A 13,855-nucleotide genomic window follows, 5' to 3' on the forward strand; every position below is an offset into this window, starting at 1 on the left:
ATTGCTAAATTTTGCTATGATGCACACAAACCTAAGATTGCTAATACTCCATGTGCATCTCATAAAGCTTCTTCATCATCACATGTACACACATATGCACCCATTGTTCATCATAAGCATGGTAATGTGTATCATTGTGATTTTTGTGGTAGAGTTGGTCACTTAGCTAAGTTTTGTTTTGATTTGCGAAAAGTTTCTAAATCGCAAAATATTTCAAGTAGACCAACGTCGTTTCAAAATGTTTCTCATTTACAAAATAATCTTAAAAGACCATCTTTATTTGCAAATGTTCCTCGTGCACCTTTTAATGGTCAACATAAGCAAATGCTTACTTTTTATTGTACATATTGCAATCGGAAGGGTCATTTGAGTGATTATTGCTATGACCGATCCCGTGCACCACATATGTCCAAGAGGGTTCATAACCCTAGGACTTTGAGCTTTAATGATAGGGGTCATGTCCCTAAACAAACCGGCACCAAGAATACTTGGGTGCCAAAATAATTTTTAAGCCAAGAATATTAGTACTTTTATTTTTCTTTTTCTTGGTTTTTAAAAAATGTATTTTAAACTTTTATGAAAACAGTTCATTTTATTGGTCAAACTATTTTGTTTTCATGATTATTGGTTTTATTTTGATGAGAGGTTTGTACTTATATAACCCTCCAGATTTATTGGGTGTTTATTCCCAAATCTTGTTTACCGGGTGCTAAAATGTTTATATGGGTTGATACTAGCTCAAGGGCTGGATATAGTTGCCTCTCTTGATTTCTAAATCAATGATGATTTGATTTTATGTTTTTGGACTTAAACTTTGATTTATGATTTCTTTTGGTTGATTCGTTTTCATTTGAAAACTTTTTGCATGATTCTCATGTTCCTCTTCTTTTGATTTCATAAATCTATTCTTTTATATGGTTTTTATATTTTTCTATGTTAATGAGACACTATTTTTATATTGACATTCATATGTGTTCTCATTATCTTTTTGTATGTGAGTGATATTTAGCATATTCATGTATGCTTGCTCACATATGGCTTTTTGATGGAGCTATTCCCTATTCTATGTTTGTTTATACTCACCTATGCTTATTGATAGGGGGAGCTTTCGCTCTCCTAATTCTTTTGTCCCCTTTTTGATGTTGTCAAAGGGGGAGAAATATTATGAGTATACTTTTTCGTGGTTATATGGATGTGAATTATAATTTATATATTCATTTCCTTCATGCATATATCCTTTTTGTAAATTGTTTGTCATCATCAAAAAGGGGGAGATTGTTGGCCTTCTTGTTTTGATGATGATTTACAAACAATTTACTACTAATGTTGTTTGTCTAGTGTTTGTGTATTCCTATGTATTGTAGACAAACAACGTCGTTGGAGGATGGATGGAATAGAGCTTCAACGATCATATCCAAAGAAGGTTGGCAGAATGTCGGTGAAGCTTATGCAATTCAAGTTAAAGATCGAGTTCAAGCTTCATCCGCAAATATATCAAGTCAAGCCTATTGAAGATCAAGATCAAGCTTTGGTATATTTAGTTTAGGTTTTATATTATGTGTGTTAGATACTCTAAGCTCAATATCATATACACACACAATATTGGATTTTCTCACAAAATGAGCTATTTTGAGAAAACTTTGTGATATTGTTTTATTGACCATGTTTACTTTAATTTTGTGAAAATATTGTATTCTTAGTTTGTAGACTTGAATATCAGTTTATACATGTTTTACTAAGTCTATAAAAACATTTCACAAAGTTTCAAAAGTTGGTTTATGTCAAAACATCAAAATTCAAGTATCTCATATTTTCATGTTTTGGACTATTTTGTGAAATGATGATATTTTTCATTTGGGAGGTCCTTTCTGATAACCGGTCGACTGCTCAATTGTTCTTTCGTCAGCATGCAGCAAAGAGTTGGTCGGTCGACCAATGCGGTCGACCGAAAGCTCCATCGGTCGACCGCACCGGTCGACCGACGATGGTCCAGAATAGTCCTTCGTGTTTTTTGTTCTTCGTCGGTCGACCGACAGAATTTCCGGTCGACCGCCAATGTATCCGTTGGCTTCCAACGGTAATTTTTCTGAGCTGTTTGCTGGAGCTGTTTTTGTCTTTTGTTAGGAGTTTTTGTTGAGATCTTAAGTGGGTATAAATACCCCATTGCTGATCTCTTTTTACTAAGCCAAGAAGTGTTTTTAAAACAAAGTTTTTAAACAAGGGTTTAGGGTTTTACTGTTTGTTTAAGATTGGGTTTCTGTTTACAAAAGAGGAAGTTCTCACTACAGATTGAGGGATTCATTCTTAATCCTCTTCATCCTCTTCTTTGTGTTTATAGAGAAGTTTTCTAACTCTTTTCTCTAGCAATTTCATTATTTATTTTCACATTCTTATTATTGCTAGTTTGCTACTTGAGTTAGATTTTATTATTACTCATTGTTACACATACCCACATTGAGCTTTAAGTATTTACATACATAGTATAGTTGGGTGGTGAGAGATTGTAACTTTTAGTTGTGCTTTCATTGTAATCTCATCCATAGTTGCGAACAATCAATTATTGTATTAAGCCTTATTGTGAGATTCACTTTGTAATACACTTGTACACCGAGTGAGGAGTGTGTGGTGAGAGTCGGGGATCGTCCCAAGAGGAGTGGCGTCGGTTGACGTGCCTAGGGAGAGGTTGTAACCGAGCACTTGAGGGAGACACGGCTAGGTCCAACACTTAATGGGTGTAGAGTGTGATTGCAAGAGTGTGAGTTGTAGAGTTTTCGGTTAGCTAGAAAACCGAGTGTGTAGAAGAAGTTCCGGCTTCCAAACCGGATTGTGATAGTGGATTTCTCCCCGGGAGTGGGGAGCGGAGACGTAGGACGGAAGGTCCGAACTCCGTGATCATATGTGTGTTTGAGTGTGCTTTGGCGTTCATTTATATTTATGTTCATATCTTATATCGCCATTGTCCATAGCTCATTATTTTTATGATCCACTATTTAGTTCATATTGTTTACCCCTTGTGTTAGTTTATATATCCTTGCATATATATATAATTCATCATATAGGATATATCTCATTGTTTACATTGCTTTTCCTAGCTCATATATCTTATGGTATTTCATACTTGCTAGGATAACTTGTTAATTAATTTTAATCGGTATTTAATCGGATTAGATTAGCATAAGACCCTAATCACCCCCCTTCTAGGGTCTAACATGGGGATCGAGCCTCCTTGTGAATAGCAGGTCTCTCCTACACAAACTTGGCATGTGAATCAACCCGTGAAGAAGCCACAGTAGTGGATTTGAGATCTCGTGCGAAGGAATGGACGATGCTCTTCTTCTTCAACAGCTTCACCTAAAAGGACAATTGTCATTTTGTTAGGACATGTAAATAAGACCTCCCGCCATGACTCCTTTGGAGTCATCGGGAGGCTTAAACAAAGCAAATAGATGAGTCTAGGTGGATAATCACCATTCTCATAAGTGAGCCTGAGGAAAAGAAGGAGTCCAACACACCTGTCTCGACGGCCTCCTTATCACCGTCAGTCCTCATGTCTCGAACATCGCAGACATCTTCATCGGAGGTCTCCTCCTTGTCATCAGCAGGTAGGATTTCCTCTTCGTCCTCCACTATCTGTTTGCCCTTGCCAAAAGACCCGGTAGACTTCTTCCCCCTGGTGGCAACCCGAAGTTCTTCTTCTACCTCCAGCTCCATAATATGCTTTAGCTTCGCAGGCTCGTTGGCAGCGATGAGCCACTTGGAGCAAAGAAAGGTAGGTTGTGATTCATGCCCTGCCATGGGGAGATTGAAGATGGCGCCTATGCAATATGCCACACTCCAAAACCACGCTCGAACACCATCTATAAGACTACCCTTAGTCCTCAACTCTCGACTCGGATTCCCAACGTACAGTTGGTTGTAACCAAACTGAAGAGCGAATCGACACGACATGTAAGGCTCTATGTGATAGTGCTCCTTCACACGAAGGATGAGATATCCAGGTCGGATGCTCATCATCCACCGAAAGCAACCCACATCAAGGATAATATGCCTTGTCCTTAGCCTCTCTTCATTAATCAGCAGATCATTATAATGGCCAGAGAATCTAGGGAAGCATTTGAAGAACTCCCAACATTTGTGGATGTAAAGCTCTTTCCTCACCTCAAAGAATAGTTTCGCTCCCCCATGTGCTATCTTCTAATAGCTGTAGGAGGGGAATGGAGGGATCTGCGATGCTCGATACTAACATTAAATTAGGACGATGAAGGACGAGCCGCGCCATCAGATAAGTATACGAGAGCTCGACTTTGACAGGAGGATTCCTGATTGATGGCTTACGCCCCGCCTGTGTGAAGCCAGAAACTAAGTATCGAAGCCAACTATGTATATTAATGACCATCGCTAGAAGTAAGGAAATGTCCTTTTCATAAGCAAGCTGTATGGTAGGGAAGAGAACCTCTATCTGTAAGGTGGTGGAGAACTGATATGGTATGACGTACTTCTTTAGCCAAATGACGATATATCCTGCAAGAAGAGTCATGGGCCGAATCCGCTTCTGTGCATGCCATAGGAACATACGAAACTTAGTCCTCACTAGAAACTTGCCCTCGGAAGTAGAAATAGTATATGTTTGAGCACCAATCTTCTCAATCTGGTTATTGATCTCTAAGGGAGTCAAAGGATCTAACTCACCGATCGCCTCATCAGAATCATCCTCTAGATGCTTAAACAAGTAGTCAGTAAATTGCTTCAAGCTTAGCTATGGGATTTCTTCTTCGCCAGGAAACCTACGCCAGCTAAAGCCGTTTGATAATGATACGTAAGATCCCACAACGTGTCGTAAAGGTTGGGAAAGGTTTTCTTTAGTTGATTCAGCTGTCGACCAGGAGGAAAGTACTCTTGATTAGGATGATCGCCCATCAGAAGTCTAGAAATCTTTTACATCTTATGAAGAGCCAACCCTAACTCTCTGTGACGAGTTAAAAAGGTGTTAGTGTCGGGGTCATAAAGCTCCACCAAAGCCAGGAAATGAGGCGAGCTGATTTGTAATCCATACATGCTGGTGTGTATCGGGGTATATAGTCCACTATTCTTTAGATCCTCGGCCCAGTGTCTAAGAACGTAACTCGTCATACGGGTCCACCACTTCTTCATTAATGAGTGCACCCACCCATAGCACCTATATCCTAGCACATGGAATTTCCTACCCAGTCTGGCAAGCAGATTCCTCGCCGTATTGGTAATAATCGGCAACTCATTCGGCGATGCTACATCTTATCCCAGAAGACCAGGACGGAGTCCATGAATAGAATTTCTATCACTAGAACCCAGGGTCTTATGATGAGTAATGAACCCATAGTGGACTCGCTCATGATCATCTATTAGATGCCAATACATCACCCGCTTTATGGTCAGCTTCCTTAAATGTGCAAGAGTGTATTGGCGAGGGATCGAGGGAAGATATAACAAACTCCTACCATCTTCATTTAACTAATGTTCATCCTCAAGTGTGAACATGGTCGGGTCTTCAACATGATCATCAAACATGTAATCTGGCTTCCTCAAAGCCTGAGTGGAGCTCGGATCCTTGATAAGTAGGGTGTCAGTAATCAGCCATCACAGTATACGATGATCTCCTACTCGCACAAGCTGAGGGACTTCCTTGGGCCTGTCTAGATTAAATTAAGGGGCAACGGTAATGAGCGGTGTATAATTAGAGAAGTATAAGTCTCGCTACCACCACCACTTGCCGCATGAGGCGAGAACACATCCGAAGAGAATTCAACTAAAATAAATAACGCACGGTTAGAGAAATATTTCTATGGTAATACAAGGAGTTGAACTCATTTCACGAGTCCACGAGATAGAGTAACTACCTTATAAATTGGCGAGATGATTTCAACTATTTCATACACAAGGGATAACAACATTATCACGTAAAATAATGTGATAATATACCCCTCCCTACAGAGTGCAATACATCATGAAATCGCCCCTTTTGCCTTAAGACGTGTTTTGATGAGACAAAAACACATCTTTCAAATGTCAATCCCCGTGAAGAAGGATATCAGTTCTTCCCGAATGCCTCCCAAAGGAGACAAACGAGGATGCAATATTCATAATATTGATTTTGAATTTACGAAAGTAGTAAAAGCTCACCCTCGAATGATGAAGCTATGGGAGCCTCCCTCTCAACAAATTGAGAAGCCGATCGACTCCTATGAATACGTGGCCGCCTCAGAGACATTGCTAACCTCCAATGAAAATTGACGGTTCAGGTAAACTTTTAAATACGAGATATTAAACCAATTCAGGAGCCCGAAGTTAAAAGGAAAATTGTGAACTTTAGCCAAAATTCTACAAACAACATGGGATTTTTTGGTTAAAGTATAATTAAACCTACAAGATCCATACATACAAACGACGGGTTCAATATTTATCCAAAATACCTCACAATCAATTTTGGGTAAAGTACCCAAAATACCTAAGGCTCCATTTTAGCCATGAACACACCAAAAAAAATTCATCCATCAACCCATCATCATCAAGTTCCAAATTTCGGCCATTCTCTCAAAACCAAAGAGAATTCGGCCATGAACACAAGCCTACAACCAAGTTAAAGTTTTAATCTTTCCCTCATAATCAAGTTCATCCTCATAATTGGGTTTGGAGGAGAGTTTGAGAAAGAAGAAGTTTGAGGAGGAAGAAGACCCAAAATTTTAGTTTTGGACTTTTGAAAAGCCCCCCCAAAACCGACCCCCCCTCTCTCTCCTTCACATGTGCGAAACACATGCAGTGTTTCGCACATGTGCGAAACACTTGTGACACACGTGTGAAACACTCACAAGGTGACACACGTGCGAAACACTCACAAGTGTTTTGCACATGTGCGAGACACTAACAAGTGTTTCGCACCTAGGAGGGAGTGCACGGGTGTTGTGCAGGGTATTTTCGTCCGTTTTGGGCTATTTTCTCTTATTTTGATGTATTTGAGGCCCGTATTTACACTCCAATGAGTATACGAGTATAAATTGTATCTCCTTGAATCTCCAACAGGTACACGAGGTTAAACTGATTCCTGAAACTCCAAGGAGTATATGATATAAACTGATTCTCCGCACTCCAACGCCTTAAGAGTCTAAACTGTGTAGACTCCAGTTAACGTATGAATATAAACTATAATCACAATGGTCAACGCGTGACAAATGAAGGTTAACACCGGTCAACGCGTTGCAATAAAGGTTAACGCCGATCAATGCATTGCAATGAAAGTCAACGCTGGTCAACATATTACAATGAAAGTCAATGCCGGTCAACGCGTTACAATGAAGGTCAATGTCGATCAACACGTTGTAATGAAAATAAACGCCGGTCAATGTGTTGTAATGAAAGTCAACGCTGGTTAACTTGTTGCAAAGAAGATCAACGTCGATTAACATGTCCATATTTTTGCCAAAATAAGTCTTAATTGCACTACAATGAGGGTGAATGCGTCAATAATTTCGCCGAAATAAGGCTCAGGAAAAATTTTAGGTCAAAGAATAATCCCCGAGAGTTCAATCGTGATACAAATTCCTGATAAAGATGACTAGTTCAACATCAATTTAACGACATGAGCTAATTCATAAATCCACACACTAGTTTCAGTTCAAGATTTTGATAACGGTCAGATGATAAACAAAACACCAAAATAATTTTAGCTATTCGACAAAATACTGAATAGACTAAAAATTGAAGAAGTCAAAGAATTGAAGGCTGGACGTATCATATACAAAGTATTCCAGTGTCCTATATAAAAGAATAAAACTAAAATTCTTTGGAGGGGGTATCTGTAGGCATCAAAAATTGCCTATAGGTTATCGTACACAGCTCAAGATGAAGAGAATACGATGAACGTCATCATCTGAGTCAAAGAGGATCACACGATGCCGTAAAGAAGCAAACAAGCACATGAAGCGAGTCGACAAAGCGTATGAGTCAACGGAACTCGTGAAACGGTGAAATGATGGAAGAATACTAAGGGTGTTTCGCACCAATCAGGATTCTCAGGATGCGTTTTGACGATTTTTGATCTGTTTTGACGGTTCCAGAACCTTACTAACTACTTTGAGACTATCCTTAAACATGGGAGAGTGGTTATTGGCTGAAGATACACTCTTATCCTTGAACACGGCATCTGAAGCCCTATAAATACCCCCCTTTGTCATTTGTAAAGGGTAATTGGCAATTGACGACGTGCTGATTGAGGAGATCTAAGCAACGGCAAACCACTGACGTTTTGGAGAGTGAGGAGCATGAATTTTAGATATAAAGGTAAGTTCTTGGTGAATTCTTCAGCATAAAGAAAAAGAGTTTGATAGATCTGCAGTCCCTTCAACATCCTTCAGTCATTTCCTTAGGATCAAACGTCAATTTGATCCTGAGAAGAGTATTTATCTCGTATCGTCAAGATATTTACCTCTGTTCTTGTCCTTTCATGAAACAAGAACAGTGAGGCTTCATTTCAATCAGTCGGATTTGATTATTGGTGGTCTATGGACTAAAGCGTCCTCGGCATAGGCAAAGATCCCACGCAAGTAGTGATCGATAAATGATCCCGTGTGTGTTTCTAGGAGATCCACTTTGTTTATTTTCATTTGTGTAAGAAAAGCTTTATAAAAAGGCTCATTCTTTCGAACTTATTATAAACGATAAACGTTGTAAATGAGTTCCGCAATAAAAAAGATTTCCGATGCAAATAATTACTGCTTGTACGGTAGACTGATCTAGTGATATTCTGTGGTTATTGATCAAATGTCCTAATATGCTGAAGACGGATTCTGAAGCTACTGTAGAAACCTACACTGTTAGTAAGTCACGAGATATGATGGAAAGTATAGGATATGAACCTATTCCATATACTCCCCACCATTAAAAAAATATCAAAATCATTATTTTGAGAATTGACTAAAGGTGCAGCTAAATATTAGTTAATTTTAGATATTTTCCTTGATTATGATCCAGATCCAGATTCACGACTACCAGTTAGCCTAGCTATCATTGATTGCCTATCAAAAATCTTACCTTTGTCCCGTCTTGAACATGTGGAAGCTATAAGTTGAGGTGTACTTACACCATATTTACCTGCATACTCATCGTATAAGCTTTGAAAATAATAATTAATAGTGTTATGATGAGTAAAAGCAATAATAGTCTAACCATCATAGTGTCTATCATTATATTCTCATACAAAGAATTTAATAAAGTTTGAAGTCCAATATGCATCAAGCATGAATCAATAAGAACCTCAAACTAAAAATAACAGGAATAGGTCTAAAATATTTATTAAATTTACTTTCTATTTAAAAAATCATGTTTCTAAAATAATTATCCCTATGATAATTAGTTAAAAAAAGTTCAAATACTAAGAACTTATAAAGTGGTTGAATATTAGTTGGATAGTAATAACAAGATAATAACATAGTAGCTTCAAAAAAAACTTGTAGCATCTCTTTTACACTACACATAATTATCCATTTATCATCAATTAATTCATATATACTACCATAGCTAGAACTAGAAGCAAGAAAATAATAAAATTATTTATAATTTCTTTATACTCTATTGTTATATTTAACATTATATAGATGGAATTCCACCTTGGTCAACATCTTTTAGAATTAACTTGAGTTTCAATTTTTTTTTCTTTTACATAATTGTTTTCTTCTCTTAAGTCTTTATTCAGAAGCATTATGAGCTTAAGCTATAGCCCTAACTTTTTCTAGCATGTATTTAACTTTATTAAATGCGCATATTAAACAATTAAATTTAAAATATGACACATACATCTAATATGAAAAATATCACCCTAACATGGCAATAGCAAAGATGATTTGATATGATTTACAACTACATTATTATTACTTGTATTATTTAGTAAAAGCAAAAATATTGTTTTAGAAATTTTAAATTTTAAAAGTTCTTCTATTATTATACTTGTAACATTAACACCAGTGTGTGAATCTTCAAATGCACTAAAAGAAACAACTCTTTTAAATATTTACCAAGTATTATTGTTATAGTGTTTTGAATCACCAAAGTACGACCATTTGCCAGTAACAGATAGGTGTCCTCTTATGTGCACCGCTCAAATCAAATTGATGGTCTAGACCACCAAGAATCTACACTTAGCTGAATCGTCGAGTCAAAATCTCCTTAGATCGACTCGAAGGGTTGTACTTGTTGGTCCTCATGTCGAAGATGAGTCGCTACAAGCCCACTCGACTAGTTGTTCAACACCTTGCAAGGTCGACTCAAAAGGTGTTAGTTCTCAACCAAGCCAAAGGATGACTTCAACCTTAAGCTTCTCTCGCTGACAGCATGTTGGCGTCACATTAAATGCTTGGTAGGCACCATTATTCCACTAGCCTCGATGATCTTCATGACACATCGGATCACGTCGGCACTGCCATACCCCCAATCACTTTGTATTAAATACCGGGGTGACCTCTCCTCCCGATACCTGTAAAATAGGTGCTGACGTAGCTGATAGGCCATACTCATTTGTCGCCATCCTATACTCGGCCGAGAGTACCATTATACCATTTTTCCACCACTATAAATAGAGGTACTATTCTAAATACCAAAGCAAGCAATCTCTAAGAATTCCACAAAACTGCACTTTAGAACTTACAGTTCTTCATTTTCCTACTCAAATCCATCAACTGACTTAATCGTCAGAGAAACAACGAGGAAATTAGTCCCAGTCCTCTCATGACTTGCTATTTGTGCAGGCTGAAGCTATTCAACTCAAAATTAGATACTCGGAGAAGTTAGCGGCCCCCTAATCAACCTCACCACTATTATATTATCTGTTTGATTATTAACATTAACAGTTTAGCACCCATCGTGGGGCTCTTTCTTTTTCGAGCAACTATGTCTGGTTCTAAGTATAGGTCTGGCCAGTCTCACCCTAAAGGTCCACACCAGAGCTACGTTACTCAAGCTCAGCTTGAAGAAATGGCTCAACAGATCTGTCAATCCCTCCAATAGCAACTCGCTACCTTCACCTGCGAGCTCCTCAGCCGGCTTCCATAGCCATAGCAAGCTACTTTCACTGTCCCCCTGCCTTTTGAAGACCAGCAATCGGAGACTCACCCTCATTCTAGAGCCTAGCAAATAGTTCCACCTCGAACTCCTCATGCAGTTGCCAAACAGTTGAGGAATCGGGTCCAATATGCTACCCCACCACCACATCAGATGATTCGCCCTGAGGAACCTCACTGGCATCTCCTCCTTTATCCTGAAGTCACCAGCAAAAGTCCTGGCCCTTGTCACCTTAGGCACCGTACTAGGGGATCAATCTCTAAGACTCTCCCCCTACCACCGTGCCTCTTCAGCCCCTACTGCTACTACGGGGGCCTCTGGATACAATCGGGTGTACAGATAGTATAGAAGCCATCGGGGCAAACACCCCCCCTTTTTGATGATCTCATGAATGCGCCATGTAAGAAGTTCAAGATGCCTCACGTAGAGAAGTATAAGGGTGAGGGAGACCCCTCTGAGCATGTCTAGATTTATTATGATGTGATGTGCATGCTCCAAGCATCAAAAGTGATTATCTATCGATGCTTCCCCATCACTCTATCAGGGAGTGCCAAGCTCTGGTGAAACACCCTCGAGAAGAAGTCCATCAGCAGCTTCTAGCAACTCAGTCGGAAGTTCATCCACTACTATTTGGCTGATACCAAATAGAATCTCCCCCCTTATGTGTTAATCCAAAAGAGGACTTGCACCTCTAGCCTGGAGAGAGTCTTTTCTTATTCCTTTCAAAGTTTGAATCTTTCTTTGCAATTTGGAGTTAGTTTGCAATGGGGGGAGAATGTGAAAGCAGCAAGTCGATGGCGAGTACAGTTCAATTTGGTTTTTAGAACACCAAAATTTGTATGGTGAAGTATGACGGTAAAATCAACTTTGATTTATGGATGAGCGACGTATAGGATGCGCTCAATGATCAGAACTTGGAGAAGACCATTATGGTCCATGGGAGATTACCAAAATATGAAGTGGCGATATGGAAAAAGATGAATAGGAATGCTTGTGGGGTGATCAGGTCCTATTTGGAACATGAGCTAAAGTATGATGTTATTAGGGTAACATCTGTAATGAAGAGGTGAGAAATTCTCAACAACAAGTATCTTATGAAAAGTGGTGAGAACAGATTGCATTTGCTTCAAAGATTATTCAGATTTTAGATATCCCGAGGTACCTCACTAGCGGCTCATGTGAACAACTACACTAAGTTGTTGTCGGACTTAGCGAATGTTGATGAGAAGATATCGGATGAGTACAAAGCTATTATCTTATTGGACTCCTTACCAGATGAGGAGTATGACACCTTTGTGCTCACTTTGTTGAACGTGAGATCTTCTATCAGCTATAGTGATGTTACTAATGTATTAATGAATTATGATTTGAGGAGGAAGGATAAGGAGACTTCCCACGCTAGTACTTCAGGAGAGGCCTTGTCGACAAGAGGTAGAAGCCCATATCCTAAAGGTGAAAATAGAGAAAGGTCAAAGTCAAGAGGTCGTCACCAGCTAGTAAAGAACCAATATGCATTCTGTAAGGAACAAGCGCATTAGAAAAGAGATTGTCCAAAGATCAAAGAGAAGGAGAATAACAAGAAAAAGGGCCCGAAGGCCAATGAGGTGAATATTGCAAAAGGCGATGATTACGATGATTCGAGCTTTTCTTTACTGATTACTCCGGAGGTGAACCACTTGGATACATCAGATTGAATCATTGATTCTGGTGCTACCTATCATGTGACCCCTAGGCGAGATTGGTTTGCATCTTTTGAAAAGCTCGATGGGGGAGTTGTAGTCATGGGAAATGATCAGTCCTGTGGCATTAGTAGGATAGGTACTATGCGTATCCGGATGCACGATGGAGTAGTTTGTGAATTGAAGAAGGTGAGATTCGTTCCTCAACTGAAGAAGAATCTTATTTCTGTTGGAGCTTTGGAGGCGAAAGGATTCAAGATGACCTTTGAAGATGCTGTAGTAAAGGTTACTAAGGGATCTTTGGTGGTGCTGAAGGGAGTTTGAAGTCAAAACTTGTATTATTTGAAGGGGAGCACTAAAATTGGCCAGGTTACTTCAGCTATTTCAAAGGCGGATATGAGCAGACTTTGATATTATAGGTTAGGGCACACAGAAGAGAAGTCACTGCAAGCTTTTTGCAAGCAGAGGCTATTGAAGGGAGTCAAGAGTGCTAAAGTGGAATTCTTTGAGCACTGTGTTCTTGGCAAGAAGATGAAGGTGAAGTTCAGGATGACCATTCATAGGACGAGGGACATCCTGGACTACGTGCACACATACGTTTGGGGTCCTACCAAGACTGCATCACTTGGTGGTCGACATTGGTTCGTCACGTTCGTTGATAACTATTCTAGATGATGTTGGGTGTACACCATGGCAAAGAGGAGTGAAGTCCTAGATATATTCATAGATTGGAAGAAGAGATTAGAACTACAGACTGGGAGAAAGATCAAGACGTTACGATCCAACAACGGTGGTGAATATACTTCAGACCCCTTTCTGCAGCTATGTCGAGACGAAGGCATAGAGAGACACTTCACGGTTAGTCATACACCATAGCAGAATGGGGTAGTAGAGAGGCTGAATTGGTCTTTACTAGAGAAGGTCTGATGCTTATTGTCGTAAAGTGGTTTGGAGAAGATCTTTTGGGCTGATGCACTTTCATATGCGAGCCACCTCATTAATAGGCTACCTTCATCTGCGATTGAGGGAAAACCCCTATGGATATATGGTCGGAAGAGACAACACATAACTATGACCAGCTCAAGGTATTTGGT

The sequence above is a fragment of the Asparagus officinalis genome, chromosome 8, assembly GCF_001876935.1.
Source record: "Asparagus officinalis chromosome 8, Aspof.V1, whole genome shotgun sequence".
Lineage (NCBI taxonomy): Eukaryota > Viridiplantae > Streptophyta > Magnoliopsida > Asparagales > Asparagaceae > Asparagus > Asparagus officinalis.